Here is a 26,593-nt window from a genome sequence, read left to right as displayed (position 1 = left end):
ATACTAAAAAGTGAAATTCAAAAGCTTTGTCAAAAGTTCCACAGCATCTCATAAACAGTGTACAGTACTCCCTGTAAACAGGCAGTATAAATATTGGCTGACTCACACTCCCCACTGCTTATCTGCAAGCAAAAAGCTTATTTTGTATGTAAGTCAACATTCTCTTACTGTCTTTTATTGATGCCAAATGATAAAATAGAGAGCCAGCCTGGAGGAGCCCTCTCAATTTTAAAAGGCTTAGGAGATCTGAAAAATCCAGATGCAAGATGCTCAAGGCAAAGGGGTACAGCAAACCAGCTTGTTCCCGCATTGGATAACACTTAGAAAGGTACCTAATGGATTGCTTGAGGGATATATTCTGTACATTTCCAATGGCCTTACTGCTCCCAAGCAGTAAACACAGAAGAATTATGAAAGGTTATCAATTATAAGTGACCACCATGCACATTGTAACCACCTTGTTGTTCAGTTCTGCAACAGTACTTGCATTATTCAAATAATTCCGTTTGCTTTTGTTTCCACCAGAGTTGCTAGTTGGAGTAGATCTTTTTGCTTAACACTTTTGCTGGATTTTTATTGGTTTACATTGAAACAATTCAGAAATTTCTATTAAAAGAAAGAAGAATCATTAATTCAAGTATAACTAGATTAGGACTGACTGGGGATGTCAAGTTTAAACAAAAGTGCTGCAAGTGAGGCCTAATAGTTTATGACCACAAATAGTGGGAGATATGTGGGTGGAAGACAGTTTAAATATAAATAATTACTAATATTTACAATGCAAATCAACAGTGCCATGATTGTCATATTTACAATCATCCTTACAGAGTTGGCTGTCATGAATGTAAACACCCATGTCTTACAAGACTTAATTTCTCTTCTCAAAGTGTCAGATGTTACTTTTCTTTTGATATATTTATTTTTCTTTGAGAACTCATGCTTTATTGTTTTTACTGGGAAAAATTATTATTCATAATGTCATTAGAACACCATGGAACCAGAGATAAATTAATCTGTGTCTCTATCAATCTATTTTTTTATACTTTGTTCAGCATGATTAGCCTTTATTAAAATTGTATAAAGGGTTGTTTTTTTTTTTTCATTTTCCCAAATCTTGCTTGTTTTTCCTCCTTCCCTACTTCTCTATCTCTTGGTGGGGATAAATCATCAATACTGGATATATCACCAATACTACATAAATAAAACAGTCTTGTTGATGGTAAACATTGAATATATTCTCTCATGATCTTCAGGCACAGCTGCTCTTTCCTTGTTTCTCTGTTAGAAGGTATCATTTACAAACGTGGTTCTAAAAGCAAAGCCTTTACTGACACTGTCAAAATGCTCTTTCTACGTACCAGCCTCTCCTGACTGCCATTCCCACATCTGTCAACAAATCCCCTCACTCCAAATGCTCTCCAGGAAAACTCCAAGATATTAATATCATCCATTTTTTTTAATAATCAATTCAGGTGGAAATTCATCAGCGCATCAGAAGAGAATAGCTCATGCTACCTGTGCTCAGAGAGAATTTCAGCATAAATTAAAGAAAAATTCTATTATCGCTTGTTATCTCTCCTCAGTAGATACGGACAAGGAAGATAAGTGAGGGCAGGAGGGAGATGTAGAAGAAAGCCACACAGGTTATGAATAAGGAATATTTATGGCCTTCTCTCTTTTTCTCCTCCCCTCTTCTACTATTCTAAATCGGCCTGGGGGAAAAAAACATGCAAGGGTCAAGAGCAGCCATACTGCAAATACGTTAAAGTGTCATATAGTATTCTAACAAAGACATCTGACTGGAGCAGATGAGGCTTTAAGGGGTTTAGGGGAAGAAAGCTCGAAAATAACAAGAAAATTGCTTAGAAATTCCGCTTTTGCTTGGAAAACATCTTTGACCCCTGAGATAGAACAGAATCACACAGAACCCTCAGAATCACAGAACCTCACAGGACGGGTGAGGCTGGAGGGGCCCATGGGGGCCCCTCTGGTGCCACCTCCCTGCTCCAGCAGGGCCATCCCAGAGCCCAGGGCACAGCAGTGTGTCCATGGGGCTCTGCAATATCCCCAGGGAGGAGACTGCACAGCCTCTCTGGCCAATCTGCTCAGGGCTGGGCCCTGCCCAGGGCAGAAGTTCTGCCTCCTGTGCAGGGGGAGCTCCCTGGGCTCAGGCCCTGCCCGTGGCTCTGGTGCCATTGCTGGGCCCCGGAGCAGAGCTTTCACCTCTTCAGGGCTGTTTTTTCAGTGCCCAAATGCACCGTCCTTCAGTACTCTCACAGTGCCTCTTTCCTCCTTTCAGTTGTTAAGTGTGTAATTCTTGACTGAAAACCTGTAGCTAATTAGCTAAAGGCTAATAAGAGCACAATAGGAATAGAGTGCCAAATAATTTTGTTTAAACATACTCATATGGTCCAATAGACATTTTGAACACACTTTTTCTCCACAAGTTAAACTGAAGAAGATCTCTACTCTCTGTCTCTGTGTACACAGACTGCTGAGACAGACAGACAATTGAACAAAATACCAGTTCAGCTCTAACGCAAATGACAAAGTCAAATAACGATATTCTAAAGATTTTTCACTGTATTAGACAGCCTGAGATTTCACAAAGGATCCAAACACCACAGAATTCTGCTGCTTTTTCTCTGCAAGACCGTCATCCTTTTAAAAATTTTTTTCTTCTATCCGTGTTTCACATTTCATGAATCATGTGCATTATTACAATATCTGCAGGTCCTGCTTGTGATCAGCTCTTCATGCTACCAGACCTTGAACTTCACAGCTCTGAACTTCCAGGTGCCTGGGCGCTTTTAAAAAAACTTGTCTTGTCCCGTTTAGATTAAAATCAATTATTGGCTAATTCCAGCAATAAAAGAAAATTCTAGCAAACTAGAAGCTCTGCCCTTTTACTGATTCTTAATCTCAGCTGAACTATTTTTTTTGAATTTGCTTCATTTATTCTATGAAAATAGTAGCCAATTCCATAGTGGCCAAATAGGCAATGTCCATGGGCAGACATGTGGCAGCAATTTAATTAAGGATATAAAATCATACCAAACTCTGGTGCAGTGTCCATTAAGAGCAGGGGATAACTTTGTTAGAACCTCAGTCCGACAACGCTTATGAGATCACACTAAGGAGCTTAACCATTGATCACAGAGTAGACCAGGCCAGCAGGGATTTCAACATGTAATTTGAGTGTGGTTAGATATTGCATCTGAGGTTCAGATACCCCTCTAATGACTTCCATTTATTTGCACTAAGAAATATCCTGCTGTGGCTCAAAAAAACCATCTTGCTCACATTTATATCTGAAAGTCAAGGAAGCTTCACCTTGCTTCACAACCTAAAGTGTGTGCTGTGTATAAACAGTACTAACAGTAACAAAGACAAGTTAAGAATTAGGTACTAATTCTACAGTGTCAGGGAATTCAAATTCAGGAAAGCAATGTCTGTGAGAAAGTAGAAATCTTTTGAATCGTCTCATTCTAACAAATGCAGCTCTCATAAGAACATAACAGAAATGATGTACTTTGAAATACTTGGGATATCTAATGGCATATGCTGACCAGGGAACAAATCCCCTACCATTTATTTAAATTGCATTTTTAAGCAATTTATTCTTATTACTTAATTTGTTAACTGTACAGTAGCAGCTAAAACTCCTGATTAAGGATCAAGAACAAGGGTGAAAAGAGATCAATTGCACATCACTGTACTACATTACCTTCTCTGATAAAAATATACTCTGTATATGTGCATGTGCACATAAGAAACATCAAGCTTTGCTTCTAACCAGTATTTTTTTAGTGTATTTCACCCCTTTTTTCTTAAAACTTAAACAGAGAACATAAAAAAAAAACCTCTCCATACAGTCAGCAGGTGGGATCTAAAAGGCTAATATTGACAGCTTTCTGCCCTAACAGGAAGCATTTCAATTCAGCCTCTTCATAGAATCCAGAAATAGCATGAATAGGGTAAGAGTGAAAACATTCTCTGTTACCTTTTATTTACCAACTAACCATTCACAGTTTGCCTTCTGGAGCCAGCTGCCCTAAATTATAACAAAGTACCAGCTCTTCCACACTTCTATAACTGCACTTTAAAGCCAACTACAAGGAAAGTCTCATATATCTTAGGGGATAGAGGTATTTGTTTAGGCATTATGGAAAGTAATACCTAGTTTTTGGATCCAGGGGATGTGGGGGATAAATCTTGATCTGCTCCAATCTGTCAAAGCTGAGATCTTCCAAAATATAATATGAGCTTTAGTGTAAAGAATCCAGAGCACTGCCAGGATGCCTCTATGATTAGACTTTACAGGAGTTTAGGATTCCAGCTTTCACAGCCTAAATTCAATGAAGTACCACTTTGGAGGAATAAATCCTTTCATTGACAGGCAATGATTGTGTATTCTTAAAATTCAAAAGGGGATGCTATGCTGTGCTGTAAAATCCTTCACAGGATTCTGAAGAGTTTAGAAGAGTCTGCCTTGTGATACATGGGATAATAAACTTCATAAGTTACCTAAGATGTATCCCCAGCCTAGAACCAAGGGCTTTCCACACTGAAAATAATATGACAGAATGCTGTGATACAAAGTCCAAGCACAACAAAGCTGATTAGGTTCTAATTGACCATTATCTCTCTCATTAACAGAAATATAGATTTTGTATGCCAATGTTTATATTTAGTCAAGAGAAACAAAGTTGCCAATGCTGTTAAATTACAATAAGAAAAAAACCACGCAACCCAGCAAAGATTATTTCAGATCTTTTATTGCCAAGTGTTTGGGTCTCAGTTGCTCTCAACAATTCAAAGAGCACTCATAGCTTGAACTGTTTTTATGTTTAATTACACTTAGACGAATGCAACTCATTCTATTTGGTGGTCCTTATTAATGTCTACGAAGCACTCAGTGTGGAATTATCCCTTGATATCTACTGGAATGCTGAAGACAATTCAAAAATTTAATTTACCTCTTCCTAAGTTTCCCATTAAAAGCACATGATACACATTGATTGCTTCATTTAAATAGCCACAGGTGGAGCTCTGTTTTTAAATAAAAAATACTCAGACTACTCTAGAATTCTGTTTAGAGCATCACGGGTGCTCCAGTGGCTCCAATTAATGAGTCACTGCTCACCAACTGAGGTCATGTGAAACATGCAGAGCTGTGTGCAAACCCCACCATGAACAAGGTGATTGAGTTGGAGCTGCTGTGAAAACCAAGTGCACACTTAGTGGGGAAAAAAAGCACTACTACATAAAGCAGCTTTAGGTATTATCCTTTCCTTGGAGGTGTGTCCTGTGAAATTATTAAAATATTGTATTTTGTAAAGCATTCACAGAGAGATCAACATAATTGGTTATCACTGCACTTGACCTCAATCTATTTCAGATAAGAAATGACAGGAATGAAATAAGATTTACACTCTTGTAAAGACCTGGAATACCACCCCAATCCCTGCACAGTTATTACCCAAAAAGTAAGATAAAGACTTTTCTGTTTAACCCAAATTCTGAGACTAGAGCCTGGCAGTAGGAAAATTTCTGTAAATAATATTTCCATTTAGCATTTTTATCGTAAAAAAAACCATTACAGCTTCTATAGCACCACATAATTTATGGTCAGGGCTTCAGAACTCTCAGGCTTTCCTGAAAGACACATTTTATGCTGGTTCTCTATACTGAGACAGACTTTAAAACAGAAAATTTATTTGTGCAAATGATTCCACACTGCAAGTACAAGAAGTTTGTATCTATAGATATAAAATTTTGCAACCAAACCCAATTGTTCTAATAAAAATACTAAAAACTGAAAAAAAAAAAAATACTCCTCTACAAAAATAAGGCTATCCAGTAGAAAGCTAAGAACTTCCCCACATAAAGTCTCTTGCCTGCCCTTTCAGGCAGCAGAATTCACAAAAGTATTTAGACTTTGTAAAAAAAAATGCAAAGAGAATGCTATTGTAATTTGAGGTTTTAAAATGACACAAGTTCCAATGCCTAAGCAGATTTTCATATTTCTAGACAGGACATGTGTCTTTCTAGTAGAAAGGTAATATCACAGATTTGTAGAAAACAAAATAAATAGCTATTAAATTAACTGCAGTGATATTTGCAATTAAACCACAATACTAATGAAGGATTTGAGGGGGGGAAAAATACAGAAAAACCCAGTCCTATTTTGTGCAGAGTGGAAACTGAAATAAACTACAGTTAAAATGAAAGATGAGTTTTACTTGAATTAATAAAAGGAAAAATGCCTCTCAACAAAGAAGTTGTGCCTTCATAAACTCCTACATATCAGCACACTTAAATTTTATTTGATCCCTAAATCTACGTACTTCCAGAAATGTTTTCAGCAGTTTGGTTATATTGCAAAGTAAGATTATATTGCTATTGAGTTCATTTTCTCAGTATATAATGCCAAACTGAGTTGCAGTGTATGACAGATTTATGCCTATAAGCTTGGGAAAAGCAGGAAATAGGAGGCATTTCAATCTACACTGCATGGCAAGACCTCAAAAGTAGTTTAAGAAACTCGATGTGTTACAACGTAGAGAAGAGTTCAACTTCTCCTAAGCCTTGTCTAAGCATCACACACATATTTCCAGCAGCATGGTTTAAAATGCAGTGCAAAGCACACTGTGTTTTCTCCTGAAAAGCAAATACCTGCTATGCAAGGCCTAACTGCAGCTCATGGGTAAATTAAAACAAAACAGGGACACAGTGACTGTGAAGACACTTGTGACAACACCAGCTGATAGGTTATCACTGTGAAACAGCTGAATTTACAATGAATTACCACATATTTCAGTGCTTTTAGCCCATGTTTACCACACAAACACTGGAAATTTTAAAGAAATAAGTCTTTTAACAACCAACCAGCACTGCTATTATTTAGTGTAATCCTGCAGCTGCATAAGTAAAAATCAATGACATAACTGGTGTTTGGTGATGTCCATGACAAACTGGCAGCCTCTGCTCAGCTCATAAACAGAAGATATTGGCAGCATAGAAAGCATTGTCATGACTAGCACTGTGACAGCCTTGGGGCTGCCAATCTCAGCAGAAACCTGAATGCTGAAAATTGTGCTTGAGTTGTTCTCTCTGCTCCTGCAGCTCTGGCAGCCTTGGGGCCGTGCCCATTCCCTGGGGAGCCTGGGCAGTGCCCAGCACCCTCTGGGGGAAGAACCTTTCCCTGATATCCAGCCTAACCCTGCCCTGGCCCAGCTCCAGCTGCTCCCTGGGTGCTGTGCCTGGCCCAGAGATGCCCCTTGGGAATTGCTGCAGCCCCTGCTGAGCTCTGCCCTCTGTCTCCATCCCTGCCTGCAATCAGCAATCCCGTGGTGAAAGCCATGACAGAAATGAAGCACTGCTTTGGTGGGGAAATCACCTCAACATAAAGGTTAAAGCACGGATTAATGGCACAACAGAGACTTCACTCTATGGACAGCAGTGTCATGCAAAGAAATGAAAGACCATGGTTTTCTTCTTCTCTGGGGTTCTCTGAGACATTAAAATAGGCCTTAAAAAAAAAATGCATGTAATTATAGATTCAAAATATTTACATTTAAAAAGAAAAGGACCTTGAAACCCTAAGCTCTAGAGAGCAGTTATCCTCTGGCATTATGTGTAGAGCAGCACCTGAAGTGCCCTCTGTTAGTCACTACAGTCCTGCCATGAGTACGCAGTTCCTCCTCTACTCTTCAAACAAAATGCTTCTAAGTGGTTCACTGCCAACACTAGCGAAGGCCAGACTGCTCTATTCTGTACAGCAAAACACAGCTACACTGAGGTTAGATCTGACTTTGGGAAATTTGACAATTTTTCAAAAAATATACATAGCAGCATCAGGTCAAGTGTCATTCTTCAAGCTGGTGTGCTTTACCTGTGCATCTTCAATTCTGAACTGCATCTTTTGAGTCCATTTCCACTATGCTCTGTTTCCATGCACTGTCATCAAAGTACAGGAGAGATATACATAAAAATCCTTCTATAACATAATATTTCTTATCACGTTCATGCAGTTCACTTGTTTCTTAGTGCCTTGCTTTTCTTCTAATTTCTCCTGCGGTGTTGTTTTACTCTTTTTTTTTTTCTCCTCCTTTTAACATTTTGAAATAAATGAAAAGAAAATAACAATCCCAAAAAGCTCACGCCAGTTGGCAGGGAAATTAAAAATCACAGATTCAAAAGTACTTTCCTAGTTCATAAAAACATCTCTAATGAGACAGATGAAAATATGAATTGCTCCTAATGAGCTCAAAATTGCACATATTTCCCTTAGTTTAATTTTGTAAGCCTTCACAGATATTTTGTGCTATGCTTTATTATAAAACAAGAAGTGGCCACAAGGCTGTGATAACCAATTTGTGAGATTAAAGTACTCAACTTGAATGGTTTCATTAACTTCTAAGCCATGAGTCAGAGTTAGCATAAAATAAACTCCTTTGCTATTCATAGAGGGTCTTACTCTCCAGTGACTTCCAACATTTTGGAGCCATTAGCACCTGAGAAGAATAACGCTGTTATTCCTGATTTGTCAGTGCTGTACTCAGTGGCACAGCCATGAAAAGATAATTTACAGCAAAGCTGTGACAAATAATAAGGGTTGGGTCTGCACTGTGGGGTTCAGCTGTGGCAGAGCAGCACCAGCACAGCTCCTGTGGCAATCCACCCTGCAGTGTCCACTCACATTCCAACCAGGTTTGGAGCAGGATGGAGCAAAGCCAGTGCAAATACTTTAGCCAGCTTTTCTAAAGAGATTTTGGGTGGCCAGGAATGCACAAGGATTATAGAACTCTATATAAATCTATATAAAATTATTGAGTACATCAGAAGAGTATGCCATTATCCTGCAGACAGAAAATGCAAGGATGAGATTTGCAAAAGTTCCATGTAGGTTCATATTTTCAGATGTGGCTGACTCATGTAATGGAGGTAGGAGAGGGGAGGAAAGGACGATAACAAAAGAGGAGGAGATAACAAAGCTAAGACCCCATGCACACAATGGCCAGTCATGAGACCCTGCAACATTCTCACATCTGGAGCTCTGAGGTTTCTGTAGGAATGTTAACACAAGCCAGTGAAGTTTATAAGAGCATTTGCTTCAGAAGTGGATGAACTATGACCCATCTACTGCTCCAACTACAGAGTAGTTCTGGTGTGCTCAAGAAAATAAAGTATATGTGCACCTTCCAGGTGGACAATGTTCTCTCTCTCCTGTGGGTAAAAGAGTTTGTGTCATTAGTAAAACCGAGCTTATTTATGAGTAAAGTGTTTTAGTATCCAAATCCATTCAGTCTTCACACTGTCATTTGCTCATATCCTGCATGTTCACAGTCAGAAAAGCCTTCAGACTCTCTCTCTGAAAGCTTGATGGAACTTTGAAATCTACTTATTTCTTCTGGGGTTTTAAAATACACTTTACAAACTGAAATTTTAGGTGTCTAATAAAAGGTAAAATAAAAACAAACAAAAAAATCCCACCCCAAAATATGAAGTCTGTCAAGTGATTTATTTCTATCTCCTTCAGCTAGAGGATAAGATGAGGAATGCAAGAAAAAAGAAGAAATCACAATTTCTGTGGTTTCTTCTATTAATAAAATATTCACTTAAGAAAAAAAAAAAGTATAAACTTAAATGGACTCCAAACTTCCACAATTTAATTAAAATGGCTTTTAAATAAATCTCCTTACAGTGAAAGCAGCAGCCTAGGACAAAATGCATATGGTTTCTTTTTTAAAACCAGTTAGACTTCTTAATTGGTTTTAAAAAATGCTCGACTATTGAATCCTATAGAATGTGTGTGTGGCCTTTAAAAACCCTTGTAAATGAGAACTGCTGGCAGAACAATTAGCATTTAAAAGCTAGAATGACCTTAAATCTGTGCATCATTGTGATTCGTTTGGACTTTAATATCAAACACAGAACCAAAAAAATCCCTCAGTTGCCAAGAGAAAGAGCTCCCAGCACCAGGAGAAGGACACTGGGTAATAGGGTGAAGCATGTGCAGTGAAACATAAAGGACAAACTGGTGAGGTCAGCTTTGATTTGTGTTGACTTAGCAACCAACCAGAAGGGCCTTCCTGGGCACTGAGCATGGGAAAGGAAGGGAACAAATCTTCTGCTTCTGATCTTACATGGGAGAACCACCCTGGAGTGTTTATCCCCATAATGAATTTCGGGTTGCAGAAGGTAATAAACTGGGCATAAATTTTGTTTCCAAGGAATCACTGGATAACAGAGTGCCTAACTGTACTGTGAATCTGATATCATCTAAACAAAATAGATGGAACACTTCACTTTATATATATATATATATATATAGCAGACATAAATACATGTGTTATGGTTATATATATATATATGTGAGATGCCATTTAATTTTAAATATAATTTGCATATATTGCTTGCAATTATACTAATTCATGTAATATTCCACCATTCTGAAAATGAGATGACTTCTTATATCTCTAGAAATGACAACACTGGCTTGGGGCTGGGAGCAGCGGTGTGTTACAGCTGCTGATCTTACCAAAAACCAAAGATTCTTAAGTCAAAAGCTGAGCATTTATATTGGCTGAGTTTGCAATTAAAGCAGAATGATGACTACACGAGTTCCCTATTTGAAGATGATTTTTTTTAAGCTTAAATAATTTGGTTAAATTTTTTGTTCCAGCTCTAATTCTCATATTCCAAACTACACAAAAATAAACATTCATAAAGATTAAAATTACTTCTATATAGAAATGCCATATTTTTACTAGATTTTAATAAACATAATTGAGCAAAATCCCTAATAATAATAATACTTACACTGAATATAGATGATACTCTAAATATCATAAATTATTTACACAAATCATTTGATTCCATTTCCTCAAAGACAACACTACTTAACCAAGCAGTCAATACATCAGTTACTACTGATATTAGTAATACTTCAGTAGTAGTTTCTGGAAAACCCATTGATGGCCAAAAATTACACAGTAGCCTAGTTATAACACAAATAATAATATCACAGAATGGTTTGTGTTGGAAGGGACCTTAAAAATCATCCAGCACCACCCCTGCCATGGGCAGGGACACCTCCCACTGTGCCAGGCTGCTCCAAGCCCCAATGTCCAGCCTGGCCTTGGGCACTGCCAGGGATCCAGGGGCAGCCCCAGCTGCTCTGGGCACCCTGTGCCAGGGCCTGCCCACCCTGCCAGGGAACAATTCCTGCCCAATCTCCCATCCAGCCCTGCCCTCTGGCACTGGGCAGCCATTCCCTGTGTCCTGTCCCTGCAGCCCTTGGCAATTGTCTCTCTCCAGCTTTCCTGCAGCTCCTTCAGGCCCTGCAAGGCCACACTGAGCTCACCCCAAAGCTTCTCCTCTGCAGGCTGAACAATGCCAGCTCTGGCAGCCTTTCCTCCCAGCAGAGCTGCTCCATCCCTCTGCTCATGCTGCTGCCTCCTCTGGGCTCTGTGCAGCAGCTCCAGCTCCTTCCTGTGCTGGCCCCAGGGCTGGGGCAGCTCTGCAGGTGGGCTCTCAGCTGAGGGGCAGAGGGGCAGAATCCCCCCTCCCCTGCTGCCCACGCTGGGGCTCAGCCCAGGGCAGGGGGGTTTGGGCTCCCAGCGCACACGGCCGGGGCAGGGCCAGCTCTGCCCCGCAGCTCCCCCAGGATACTGCAGTGAAGGGTGGTGTTTGAGGTCAGTGAGTTTTGATCAGGTACTGTCCTTCCAAGGCATCGCCCTGCCTACACTTGAGAGTGTTTTACCCAGATTCCCCAGAATAGTTTAGCTAAACTTATGGCAAGTGCATTATCCTGTCAGTTTTGCACTTTCTATGTGGATTAAGTTTATGATGTGCAGATTGCTTGAGAGGAGACTATTTAAATCAGATGTTAAGTCCCATTAAATAATTTGCGCACTCATGCCAGGTGTTCCACAGAGATATTTCAGATAGCAATTTTCTTAATATAGCTTACGCAAATACTTAAAATTTTTAACAACAGTAGGTACATAAGTAACAGTTTGTCATTCAGGAAATGACAGTTCCATGTAAATAGAGATTACCAAAATATATATGTGATTACACAGTTTTAGAATATTAAAATGTAATAATTGACAGATTGCCAAGAGTTAAGCAACACACCAGTTTTATGGATATTAGGAAAACATTTCTTGACCAAAAGGGTGGCCAAGCATTGGCCCAGCTGCCTAGGGCAGTGGTGGACTCACTGGCCCTAGAGGCAACATAAAAGGTGTGCAGATAAGGCACTTGGGGGACATGGTTTGTGATGGGCTTGGCAGTTCTGGGGTAACAGTTGGACTCCATTTCAAAGGTGTTTTCTAAAATAAATAATTCTATGATTCTGTGATTCTAAGGTCATACATAAGTTTTGTGACTCTCCAATATTAGAAAGGGTGCCCTGGCAAAATCCCAGTGTAGATAATCACATCCTACCTGCCTCCTCTTTCCTGTCATTTGAACTTAGTCAGTTATTTAGAATTTCCTTTTAAGACTGTCCTGTGGATTTTGCAATTAGCTTCCTATGTCAGAACACAGAGCACTGATTCCTACATAAAAAGGGCAAGTTCAACTCACTGAAGTCAAACAGTACCATGGCAATGTCATGTTTAATTCATGTGTACCATAGATTGTTTTATAAAATTATGATCATTATTTTCTGCCCCAATATTATCTTACATATAATTATAACAGCATTAAAAATTAAGAAATATTCCTGCTCTGTTTATCATCTGAAGAGACTAGAAATGAAGGTGAAGACGAGGGAACAGCTAGCAGCTCGTCATACTGTGAACATAATCAAGACTTCTAAACAGAACAGAAAGTTTAACAGCCAGCCAGTTCTCCAAGCCAGTAGGTGTTAAAACAGTTCTGAGAGATCCCTGGAAGCCAAGCAGATTGAAACTGGGAGTGTGGTCTGCAAGAGTTCCACAGCAGACGGGAAGGAAAATACAACAGATTAGAGACACAGGGAAGAGAGAGGGTGATGTGCACTGTGGTACTGGGAGCACTGGGACACGGTCCCATGAGGTGTGGAGGCACTGGCAGCACCTGCCCAGAGAGCATTCAGCCAACAACAGAGATCTGAAACCTGGAAACAAGTCAAATATATGGGGAGGAGAATGGGGGTAACACTGCCAAGAGACGGAAGGTCTTGAAGCATACAACTGAGTGTACCAGAACAACTGTGTGTGTGTGTGTGTGTATATATATATATAAAATTAAAATGGCAACAAACAACTAGGACAGGATCTGGGAGGGCCAATGAAACCATCAAGAGAACACTCAAGCTATAAAGAACACTGGCAGCTGTACTTGTCCTGAAATCAGAAAAGCAAACAGGATGCTGCTGCCCATAAGGAAGCTTCTCTCACCTCTAGGAGTTCCTGAAACGTCTTCCTTGCAAACTGGTAAGACTTCCTAAAGGATGGCTGGTCAAGCGTGGGCAGAAAGGGTTGACTAATCTCATTCTTCCTGTAGTTAGGACAAGAGTGATTTTTCTTTTACTGCATTCCAAAGGCTCTCTCACCTTCACAAGACTTATCAGACACTGTGGGAAGCGGGGCGCGAATCCCAGCAGGTTACATGTTGGAACTGGGTGTCAGTGCTGCTGACCTAACTTTTAAAGGGTTTGCATGTTGGGAAGTTGCATGGGAAGATGACAACTGAATAGTAGTATTTGATTACATATTTATTTCTCTTAACCTTGCCCTACTGCATACAGAATAAAGAATGCCTGAGGAAACTGCACAGCTGTGATTTGCAAGAGACAGAACAATACAATTAAGTGTGAAATAGCTTTGGACTACTCTTTTAACAAAATACAGTTCTATTCTATTAAATAGTTTGAACTAGAATGCCCAAAATTAAGGTTTTTATTCTGAACCATAAATGTTCTGATTTCAGTGGAAAGAAAAATTCTCATTTTTAATGTTGCATTCACTTAGCTTTCAAACTCTGATCCACATTACGCTCTGTGTGTGCTAACACGAACAGTGTTGTAATCAATTCCATTTAGCACAGCGAACTGATAGAAATTTCATTACAATTTAATACTGAAAAGGTGCTGGGATGAAATTTTCCTTATAAAGGCCTTTTAGCAAGACCTGCTTTTATTAGCAGTTAATATAGTACACGGGGACCATTAAGATTTGCTCTTCAAAATCCTAATCGAAATTCTCCTCTAGTCATATCTGAATAGCACCATTAACAATAATTATATTATTTCAGGATTCCAGTGGCAAGACTGAACCGAATTATATATTGCAAAATAATGGTGGAAAATAATGGTGGAAAATAAGAGGATGCACTCAATTGTGGTACAGATTCATTTCTTACTGATTTTTTGTTGTTTGCTTAGTAACGCCATGGTCACTCCATTAGCCCAGAATTTCCACAAGTCTCGATCCCAAAAAAACTCACATTAGCTTTTTGAGCATACACAGAACTTAACCTATGAATAATGGTGGATGCAGGTCTTGGCATATTTACCACACCCTGAGGGAGATGGGAAGGGACCTTAAAGGTGCTTAAACACTATTTAAGTATCTTTTTAATAAAGCATCAAACTCATATATCACAAAATTAATGACATTTAATTTCATGTTTTTAAAACATTTCTAATATTTTAAATTTCTTTTAAAACACTCCAATCAAAAAGGGAGAAACAGCGTGCAGTTGCATATTTAGCTTGAAAAAAGAAATTTCTCTTACCAAAATATTGAAAGATGTTCAGGATGTTTCCTTTGCTCTGGAACAGAATTGATACCTCATTCATTCTGACATTAAAATGTCATAACTGTGTCTCAACCAACCAACTACAAACAGCTGTCTGTTAAATAATATCAATCCTTAACCTAGAGCACTAAAAAAATCTAATAACTTATCTCAACATAAAAAAAAGTCTCATAATAAAAGCCAAACTGATCTACTTCATAGATCTATCACTGCAGAGCAGACACAAGAAGTTCTTTTTTTTTTTAGTACAAGTCTCACATTAGCTTAAGTCTGAAAATGAGCCCATTGAATTTCATTCTCTATGCAGGTTCTTTGGATAAAAAGAGATTCCACAGAAAAGGGGGCTGAAAGAATGAATGTAACTGAGCAGCTGAGTTCCTAAAACCACATTTATAGCTTCAGGTCTCAAGTTTCATGTTCAAGTGAGACTTAGGAACTATAATCCATGTTGTGGTTTGTGCAGCATGTGATTCTGAAGGCTAAACATTGAAAATAAGACATTAATCTCATGGCATCAGTCTACCTATTTTGAATTCATAAAAATTCAAGAGTTAATTGTTTCAACCTATAAATATACCTCAACTACAGTAACTTTAAACAGGTGAGCTCTTCCTTCAAACTTACAATGTAGGCTTTTCAAACCACAGTGAGTGAAACTTGAAAACATCTTGTAGGGAAAGAGGTAGCAGCACCTACTGCTGAGACACCTCACTCTCAGCTCTTCACCAAAAAATGAAGAGTGACAGACTTCCTTTTCCTTTATCCTATTTTCTTATACATTTAGAGCTTTGAAATCTCTGAGAACATCTTAAACTTCATCTGAAAATTCATGCACAGCCCATATAGGATTACAGTGATGATTTAGAACACTGAATTTAATTCAAAATATCTGTTTGGGGTTTTATAAAGATAATTTTATTAAGTATTATGCACCAAAAGTGTGTTGTCTTGCTTTCCTTTTGGACTCATTTACCTACACGTTTCCTTCTTTGCTCACCTTCACTCCACAAGAAAAGCACCTATTCCTCTTCCAGTTCTCTTCTTTGTACAGAATTAGCACCAGTATCAAGCCCAAACCTACACTATTAAAACAATGACACTTTATTTGGAAAAAAAAGGTTAAGAGGTATGTTGTAAAACTGTGGATGCTTCAGAAAAAGAAATACAGAAAAATATAGCTGTGAGCATAAGGTAAATTATGTGCTAACATGTGATAATAAATCTTTATTCTCACTCCCTTAGTTGTTCTTTGAGAAGTCTTGGCAGCTACTTCATTAAGAATTCCTTTCACTATATACATTTTTACTACACAAAGTCACACTGAAGTGAAAAATCCATGCCCCATTGAGTTTAATATGACTTTATATAATAAGAGTAATGTACAGTTATAGTATATTGCAATGAACCACACTGTAAGGCAGGAAAACTGAGCTTAAATACACATTTATGTGGTGAAAGGACTGACATCCAAAGGCCAAAAGTGTGACCAGGCCTTACTTCCCCAAAATATAAACCTGCATTTTCCAAAATGTGTTACATTTTGGGAAGGAGGTTAATTTCCCCACTCTTCCCCTAAGGGAAAAATCCCTTCCTCGCTGCAAGGTTGGGCATTCCTGGCTGGACCATCCAGAAGCAGGATGGATTTCCTTGTTTACTTGCAGCACTGCAAAGCAGGCACAGAGCTGTGCATGTCTCAGGGTGAGGTCACATTCACTGTCTTTTAAACACAGGGAAAAAGCAAAATTCCATTTTCCTGGCCAAACTTTCAGGTAAGGTTTTACAAATGGGTAAATCACTTCCAGCACTTTCACTCACAAGGAAAACTTCAATTTTCCATTCTCCATGACGAGAAAACCTGTGAGCTAAACTCTTCCCCCACAACATTAGGTATGTGTCCATGTGCATCACTGCACACTGCATAATGCACATATTTCTCTAAGAAAAAAACCCTAAAATTATAACAGCACTGTATGTGTGATGTGATTATGAATCTGCCAGTTATTTGGACTTTGCTACATTTTCTCAGATGACTAATTACCACTAGAGTACCTCCCTGGGAGTTTAGCTGATGATGTAAATTAAACTGTAAGGCCTTATTATATTAATTGAAGAAGAAATGAAAAAAAAAAAAAAAAAGTTGTTTTTGCTGAAATAAACTATACGGCTTTAGAAATTAATAAAATTTATTGTAATTTTCTTAACTGTTTGTTTCTCGCCTCCCATTTTTCTGTTCTTCCCTGTCTTCCACAGCATTTTTCTCCATTCTGATGTCTAATCTGTGCTGAAAAAAACCTTTTAAAGACTCAAAAGAATTGGATACTTTGGCTGGTATACATATATAGCTAAAGATCCTCCCCACCCTCCCAGGGAACAATTCCTTCCCCACATCCCATCTAACCCTGCCCTCTGGCAGTTTGAAGCCATTCCCTGTGTCCTGTCAGTGCAGTTCCTGCTGTACCAGCCTGTGTTTGTTGCTGAAATGTGATGGGGTGAGGGTGGGGAGCTACACCTGCCCTGGAAAGAGTTTGTGTTTGGTGCATTTCTCTCTACTGATGTAAAAGTCCATCTAAACAAAGAAACTCTCCCCTGTCAGAGGCACAAGTTTCAAATCTCTCCTTTGGAAACCTAAGTCTGATAAATTTTTCATAAACGGCTTGAACACAACCACCTGTACAGTTGATGTGATTCTGCATCATTTGCTCAAATCAAGAAGCAGCACATTTCCACACTGAAATGTGAAACTATCCTGGCAGACTCGCCCCATAACCAGCAATAGCAAATGCAACCGAGTAACTCCCCTCATTTCAAAACATTTCAGAAAGATTTCTATCCAGGAGTGAATTTCTACTCTGTGATTGTGTTCACTTTTCTTCCTTTTTTTCCCCCTTTTCTTCTATCTACCACATCTTATGAACTTATTACACACATAAATCTCCCAAATTCACACGTTTTAAGACCCACATCACCGTGTGAAGTCAATGAAAGTAACAGAAACTCTCAGACCTTGTAACTGAACTAAAGCCTGGGAATCCAGTCCTCAAGACAAAAAACCAGATTTTTTTACAAGGTGGATCTTAATTTAATCATAATTAGAATGATTTTCCTTTTTTCTCCTATTATCTAAATTTCTCCAAAGCCTGTGTGTTCCTCAAGAGCAGACAGGCATAATTATCAACATATTATCTACAGTCCTCATCAGAAGTCCTATAAAATGATAAAGACTCTCCCAAGGAAGGCAGACAATCGAGTCACTGCCCATTCAAAATACTCTCATGACAGAGAAGCCATATTACTGCTTCATTTTAAATAAGGTAATTCATTATTACATCTTATTTATTTTAGTGCTTAATTATAGAGTCCTTTTTGCATCTTGTAAGAGCACACACTGAAAATAAGCAATTCCATTAGCCACTTCAGTATTGACAAAATTAACTGGATTACAGTCAGCAAATTGCAATCTTTGGTTCTGAAATAACTGTAAATTTTCATGGAGAGCATCACCACTGAGCACTTCCATTTCTAAACAGATTCATATTTATGTCCTAATGTGTATTGCAAAGCTGGAAGTGTGTAAAGAACTTTAGGTGTTGTCAAGAAAGAATTAAGACAAAACAAACCCCAATCACACCCCCCCACACAAACATCCTCTCCTGGTTTTAAGGGATTTCCAGACGGACATCTGAGAGACAGCCAGAAGCCCAAGTATGGAAAATGCAGAACAAACTCTTCCGTGCATGTGTTAATTAGCAGAAGGTTACAGTGGGGCGTTTAAGTAGAAAACCTGATTAATAATATGACTAGAGGGGAAATCGTTTAGCTCTAGGTTGCAATGGTGATGAATAGATGTTGCCACGAACTTGAAAATATTGTCCGAAATTACAATGCTGTATCAAAGGTCAATGCCAGCTTTGCTCATTTTAGGAAAAAGCTAATTATATTTACATCATAAACTGCTTGAGCTATAAAGCAATTAAAAATTGGTTTAGAATGGAATTAATACATTGATTGATAAGTGAGCAATTTTATAGGGTTAGCTGATTTAGAAGCCCAGAACAACAGAAGAAAAGTGCTTGTAGAACCAATTACTCCTGTGCTGCATTAAGAGTGTTTTCCCAGAAATCAGAGCAAAACCTACAAGTTGAGGTTACCAAAAACAACTCAAGATGAGGAAAAGCTACTTGCCATTGCTACCACACTGGGTCACTTGATAATATTGACTCTCACCTACACTTCAGTCAGTTGCAGAGAACAGCAAGGCCAGCAGAGCTTTGGGAGGTACCAGGCAACTATTTCCAGCAATGGGAAGTTTGCACAAAGTTTGTGTATTTCAACAGCCATTCTGAAATTTGCCACAATTAGTGATTCCAAAGCAGCATATTTGGAAAGGCACAAAGAATTTGTTTTGGGGGAATGAGAGAATGTCAACCTGAAGCAGAGCTTTACAACAAACAAAAAACCAAAAAAAAGAAACAAAAAGTAACCCTCAACCCCTCCCCAAAAACACTGTCACCACCACATTGCATAGTAAATATTTCCCAAAAGACCCAAAGACACACAAGAAACACATGAACTATTTGCTTCATGCATGAAGTGAGTCCATAATTACCACCCTGAGGGTTTTAAACATGCTGACAAGTACTGCATTGACTACTCTCAGAATCAAAAGTCTACCCTGTCCAACAGAGAAAAGAGTGAGCTGACAGAAAAATTTGTCATGAAAGATACCCCTGCAGCCACTAAACATTTTTTTGCTTCATTATTTTCAACTTTTACTTGGTTTTTCCTTTTCATCACCTGTATCTCAATAGGTAATTCTAACACTGTTAATATTATAGTGAATAATGTGTGGACCACAGTGACAAAGAAAAATACATATTCAGAAGGCACCAAATCAGCATGAAAGCATTGGTTGCAATGTTCTTTTAATGTTATTTTAGTGCTTACAGGGCATTATGCTGTTTAAGTAGCTGAGTTTTTCTGCAAATTAGAGCATTAACGTTTTTCAAGATAACATTTCAACCAGAAAGGAAGCAAAGTTTCTCTAAATGTGACATCTATATTCACATATTATATGGTAGTAACAGGAAAATAAGGTTTCTGTTATTCTGACTGATTTATGACTTGAAAGTTGCATGCCTTACATACTGCATTGCTTTACATTCGGCTAAGACCACCCACCCACCATGAGAAAAAAAAAAAAAAAAAGACAGATTTTAATGTTATTTAGGATGAAAAATGTCAAATTAAATCTTAACCATACTCTGAAATGAAAGAATCAACTTTATTCTTGAAACCCATCCTTTTAGTACTTTCTTTGTATTACCTTGGCACAAGGAACAGATGAGCGCTGCTAAAACAAAGTTAGGACCAGTGTCAATAAGGAGCAGAAATGAGATATGATGGCAAATGAACTGGATTATCTCCATGACTGGAGATACTGAGCAGGAATGAAAACCATAAGTATTAAAGTCAAGAGGATTCAGCTAAACAAGAAAAATCCTAGGCTACACCAAGGATCTCATCAATCAGAAATAGCTGTGGAGAAAGGAGATACAGATGCATTCAAGGCCATCCCTGCAAAACACCTTCATTGCTGCAAACCATATTTGCACAAGCCACACACAGTGCTGTAATGCTAAAAGCAAGTTATATTCACTAGAGGTATTGGAATTAACCCTATGGAAAAATGTACTGCCAAAACATCATTTCAGATAGAACAGGGCAAACAGAATACGACCTTGATTTGTTCCTGCCTCAGCACAGATGTTAAATGGAAACGACCATGATAGGTGCGTACACATTGTGTCAGAGCTCTGCCACACAAAGGAGAAGATGTTTTACAGATATTATGTCTTTGGTAACCCCTTTTCCTGTTTTCATTGTTGTTGTTGCCAGGACAGCCAATAAAACGGGTGAGCAGGCAGAGCTCAGCCTCTTGGAGCTATTTCCTGGTAGAGCCTCACATCTCCTGTTTCTGTCTCTTCCCTTGGGCCAGCCCCAGCAACCAGAACAGAGAGACCCTCCCTGACTACAATACCAGGTAAGGGTGTTGGTCCCCAAGGATCTGTGGGTGCATCTCAGAGGATGCTGTCAAAACTCTGGTGTGTTACCAGAACAGCCTTGACAAGTTGCCCAAGAGAGATGAAGAAAGGGATGGAACAAATTAAAGGATTGAAAGAATTGTTTTCCTTAAAGAGCAAGGTAAATTAGGGCTCATGGAGTTAAGTTGGAAATTAAGTTTTCTACAATCAGAGATACCAGCATCTGGAACACCTTTTAGAACAGTTTCAGATGAGAAATTGTAAGGCCAAAATAACTTTTTTTATATGCGTCTTCATAAATTTAAGAAAGGAATATTTCATTGCTGTAAGTGACTGGTGGCACCAGACCCAATGATCATTTCAGATGGAATGCTGAGAGAGCTGGCATTGTTCAGCCTGGAGAGATTTGGGGTGAGCTCAGTGTGGCCTTGCAGGGCCTGAAGGAGCTGCAGGAAAGCTGGAGAGAGACAATTGCCAAGGGCTGCAGGGACAGGACACAGGGAATGGCTGCCCAGTGCCAGAGGGCAGGGCTGGATGGGAGATTGGGCAGGAATTGTTCCCTGGCAGGGTGGGCAGGCCCTGGCACAGGGTGCCCAGAGCAGCTGGGGCTGCCCCTGGATCCCTGGCAGTGCCCAAGGCCAGGCTGGACATTGGGGCTTGGAGCAGCCTGGCACAGTGGAAGGTGGGAATGGGATCACCCTTTAGCTCCCTCCCTTCCGTTGATTCAAGGATTGCTTCAAGTCCAATAACCCCACATTTCAAATCCAGTTCCTTCCATACAGGACTTTATAATGTTCTTCATTCCCTTAACAATACACATTCAGGAAGTACACTAGAAAACCATTATGTCAAAACTTTGACCAAAATTTTAATTCTAAAGTGAAAGAAGAACATAGTAGCAAACATATAATCATTATATTTTCCTCAGAAGGTGGATCAAAACCATCTGCAGCCTAGAGTTAGTTAATTATAAAAGCCAATTTATATCTGAAGCATCTTTCGTGCCTAGCTAGACATCGTAGATTTATTAGCAGCTGATATGTACTTTGCACAATTAAAAAGAGATAAACAGGTCCTACCTTTATACTTAGAAACTATTAGGATGTTGTTATAACAGCTGCTGCAAATTAATCCACTGTAATCCTTCCACACTCTGCCATTAGTTACACAACAAAATCAGAACTTCTTGTAAACCAAAAATTAAGATGTGTGCAATTGTTGTAATTATATACTTAACTTATGAAAAATTAGAGTATTCCATTTGTCACATTTCAAATCTCCTGGAAAATTAAAAGAATTACTTTGAACCTGCTTAGTTTTCCCTACAAGATATCCATCTAGTGAGACCTTAATCTAAATTAAGATACTTTGCCTTAACATTCCTATTGCCAGGGAATTTATTTTCTCTCTTCATCTTATTGATCAAAAATTTATCCTCAACTGAAAAAAAAAAAAAAATCCAGAAAAGTAGTAGATTACATGAAAATATCACAGTAAAACACTCAAGCACTATTTCATTTAATACTTAAATTTCAAGAGTGTTTTAATATGCATTTCCATTGCCACCCTCTTTATGAAATCTGACTGGGAAGACAGAAGCGTGAAAGGAATCAGGGAGGATTTAGGAATACTGAAAAACAAGAAAAATTATAAAGAAGAAGAAAACCTGTTTGGAACATTTCAAAATTACCTGTCACCAGTGACATTCTGCTGAAATGATGGCATCTTAATATCTTCATCTAAGGGACCTTGATTTGAAATATTTATAAAACACGTGAAATGGGACTCCTGGTAACAATGAGAGCTGTCAAGTACTGAAAATAGTGAGTATTTCCATGCAGTTTTTTCCCATCAAGCTTAAATCCTTTCTTTCAGAGCTGGGGAAGAAGTATCACCTCTAATGCTGAGTTATTTATTTTTCCTTCCCAGGAACAGCTCCCATGCCATGACTCTGGTCACATGGTGTGTCAAGTCACGTCAGTACCCAAGTCCCTCTCCACCCATTGGGAAGCACACAAAACCCATTTTTTTCCCCCCCCCTACACCACCACAGTGGGGGCATTTCTTCTCTAAGAAAGCTTTGGCTGCACTGTCAACTTTAGAGAGGGACTCCCAAACTTTAAAAAATGGATGCTAAATCTTTGTAGTCCACTCTGCTTAGCAGCCTCCACCTTTAAGCACTTGGTGCAGCTCTTTTGGCTTTTCAGAACAAAAGGGGTTTGGAACATTATAACATAAAGTACAACTCAGGTGAAGAGTCATGTGAGTAAAGACCAAGCAAAATTTGAGTCATCCAGTTTTTTTCTCCCCCTTCCTCATCAACAGAAACCAGGAAATAGATCATTCCAAATATTTCTTTTCACCTATTGGAGCGCCAAGAGATAAATCTGGACTTGGCCCAAAGCATCGTCCTCAAAAAATACAATGGAAAAGAGATTTCTGTGACAATGCCTATGTTGTCAGAAGACCAATGTCTTGCCTTATTAGAACATCTCTTCTTCAACAACTATCAAAAGAGAAAATGGAAATTTTTGCAAAGAATTCCTGATGTGGGCTGTAATTTCAACCAGACTTTCACAGTCTCAATCATTCCCCTCATCTACAGCAAATATCCCTGGACAGCCATGTCTCAAGACATCTGTAGTCTGACTTGGTTTCTCAACTTTCATTTGACATTAATCTTTCCAGAGGGGGGCATGTGTGTGTAGGTGCTTCTTTGTTGGTGGGTTTTCCCCTTTCATACAGAAAAATTCTCTAACATCCTTTTTAAATTAAGGAAAAGTTAAAAGTATCCTTATTAAAAAAAATATTATTATCACTTATAAAAGTGTCCTAATTAAAACAACTGATTTTTCAGTCCTAGGGTTGCAATTTAAAATTAGGGATTAACCAAAACTCACCAAATGCACTGCTCCTCTCACAACTAATTCATATATATATTATATATTTATAAGATGTGTGTGTATACAGATATATAAATATATCCACACATATATATTCTTAGCAGTGCTGGGTTAACAGCTGGGCTGAAGATCTCAGGGGTCTGTTCCATCCTAAATGATTCTGTGATATAGAACATATTTGCATCATTTAGTGGCAAAGACTTCATCACAAAAGGGAAAAAATTATCTGCATTTAGGAGAGAGTACATTCAGCTGAAAGTAAAACCCACACTACTTTTATTCATGGTTTCTTATTATTTAATGATTCATAAAAGAGAGCAAATGCTTAAGCAGTAATTAGTATTGAGGAGCCATCAAAATCAGTTGTTACAGGATTAGGATATTCAAAGTCAGCAGTCATTATCTCATAAGATTTTCCATTTGGCCAACAACAAACTGTCTCAAGCATATAAATCAGGCAGAAAAAATAAGAATATTGCAACCCAAAAGTACAGCTACCAGCTTTTGAGTCCTTTTCCAGAATCCTTTAATTAAGATTGTATTCTGTCCGACTGAAGCTGGGTGCATATGCTGAACATTCCAGCACACAGCAATAAGCACAGTCCAATAAAATATAAATAGAAGTACAGCTACTGTTTTGATTTAGAAAATAATACCACAGCCCCTACTTCCCAAGGGCTTCTCTTGTTAATTAATACATTTAAATCAGCTTATGTCCCTTGATAATGGACACAGAACAAAGACTAGAAGTGAAAGTCCTGCTATAATTGACAACATTGCCAAGACTTTTAAAAATTGAATATGAAATTTTGAAGTAAAGTCAAGAATCACCAGCATGGTCAACTTTTTTGAGATGGAAGGCAAAGAAAAAAGTAATCTTGAATATTAAACCACCTTTAAGTGAGCAATAGCTCCTTTTAGTAGATACTATCACTGTTATTAACAACTTCTGTTTTGAACTGGTGTAAAAAACACTTCAGCTTGTGGTAAACATTATTGGAAAAAACCTGCACCATTTCAGAGAGGAATAAAGCTCGACAACTATATAGATATCTATATAACAATGTTTCATAAAGCCTTTTTATTTGGTCAATTAATATCTGCTCTGTTACTTTTATCCATGAAGGATAAAAATATTTAATGATATTGACTATCACTGTTCTAGGCCATGTTAATAAAAACAAATCAGTAGAGGGATTCTTCACTACACAGTATTAATTATAACTGCTATACAGAGGGAAATAACCATCTAGAAACTGTGATAAGGTTGCCCAGCAGCACCAGCTGTGTGTAAAACCAGGTAATTCAACTCCAGCACGTTGTGAGGACACAGCAAAGTCAAATAACTTATTTAAAGCAGCATCAGAGATTGCAAGCCCACTTTTCCAAAACATTCACTTCACAGAAACATTGTAAACCCATTTATTGGCCGTGCCCTAGGAGATAAGATGACACAGATATGTCCAAGTAATAATGCTTGAGCTGACACCTGGTGCTGTTTGAGCAATGCACAGACTGCTCACAAGAACTGAAAATTATGGAAACAAAACAAGTAAGATGCACAGATAAGATCTAATCATATTTAGTATCAAGAGACAGATTTGAGACACCAGTCACACAAACTGGGCTCCTTCCAAGAAGTGCCTGAGAAAGTTTAAAAAAAACCCCAAACAAACCAAACAACCAAAACCTAAATGACCAAACTAAGAAATAAAGGATCATTCCTTCTAATTTGTGTAGCCTGCAGTTCACAAGGACAATGAGTAAAGTTCAGGTTTCAAACCTTAGATAATTTCCAGTAGCACACAACTTACAGGGGTCCACCCAATTACTTGGAAAAAAATTAAACCTAGTTACATAAAAACCTTTCATCTTGTTATGAGAGAATACTCACGAGTCCACTTTGGCCAACAGTAAACATGGACCAATAAAGAATTAACACAGAGTCACTGGACAAATGTAAAAATCCATCTTGCCTTGTAAAAACTGAACAATAATAAAAGTTTTACATTTCTTCATCAGTGTTAGGTATTTTTTTGTGATTCATGTGATCACTTCTGTCAACACTAGACAAAATATTAATTCCTGTAAACATGTCTAATTAAGCGAGTTCACATCTTAAGGATTTTATGATTGCAAGAGGAATGGCAAACTCAAATCTGCGTCCTTTAAATTGTGTTTTATACTGAGCTTAATCTTCTTGCACTTTCTTTTTCCAATCTAATTTCAACATTGAGACATGCAATGATTCAGTAACAAACATGACTGGCTGCCTTTATGATATTATATGAAATGTCATAAAGAACACTTTCTAACTGAATTAACGTGACAGGTATGTAAAGGATTCTGTAAAAATAAAGTCACAATATGCCATAATATTTCACAATGCTCTAAAAATGACAAGCAGTTCTCTAATTACTTCTTACACAGAAATTCTAAACACCCTTTTCATATGTTTACTTTGCTAAACAATCTATTATTTCAGTGTATCCTCGGCTGAAAATGCAACTGCAGTTAAAAAGAAAAAATGTGATAGATTTATCTTTCCTACTTATCAGAAAAATGTCAAGACCTGACATAGTAAATTAAACAGCTGGTAACACATGGAAAAGTCTGGATTCATAAACAGTACCAAGTTTACAAAGAAGTATTTGTTTTATTTCTCTATTTTGTTCTTATTGCCTAAAAATATTTAGTCTATATCTGCAGTGCTGTTTCAATTCCTAGAAGATTTTTACTCTGTTGCTTATGCAGATCATGGCTCTGCACTGTAAAGTGAAAGGGACTCCTTTGCAAAAACCCTTTTTGACATCAAATAGCCCCTTTGGTCTTCCCAAGGCACTGTTTTCGTTACAAGGGGAAAGAATCTCCTATTCAAGGAAATCTTGA

Source organism: Coloeus monedula, assembly GCF_965178545.1.
Source record: "Coloeus monedula genome assembly, chromosome: 13".
Lineage (NCBI taxonomy): Eukaryota > Metazoa > Chordata > Aves > Passeriformes > Corvidae > Coloeus > Coloeus monedula.
The sequence above is the reverse complement of the archived record's forward strand: the minus strand, read 5'-3'. Positions refer to the sequence as shown.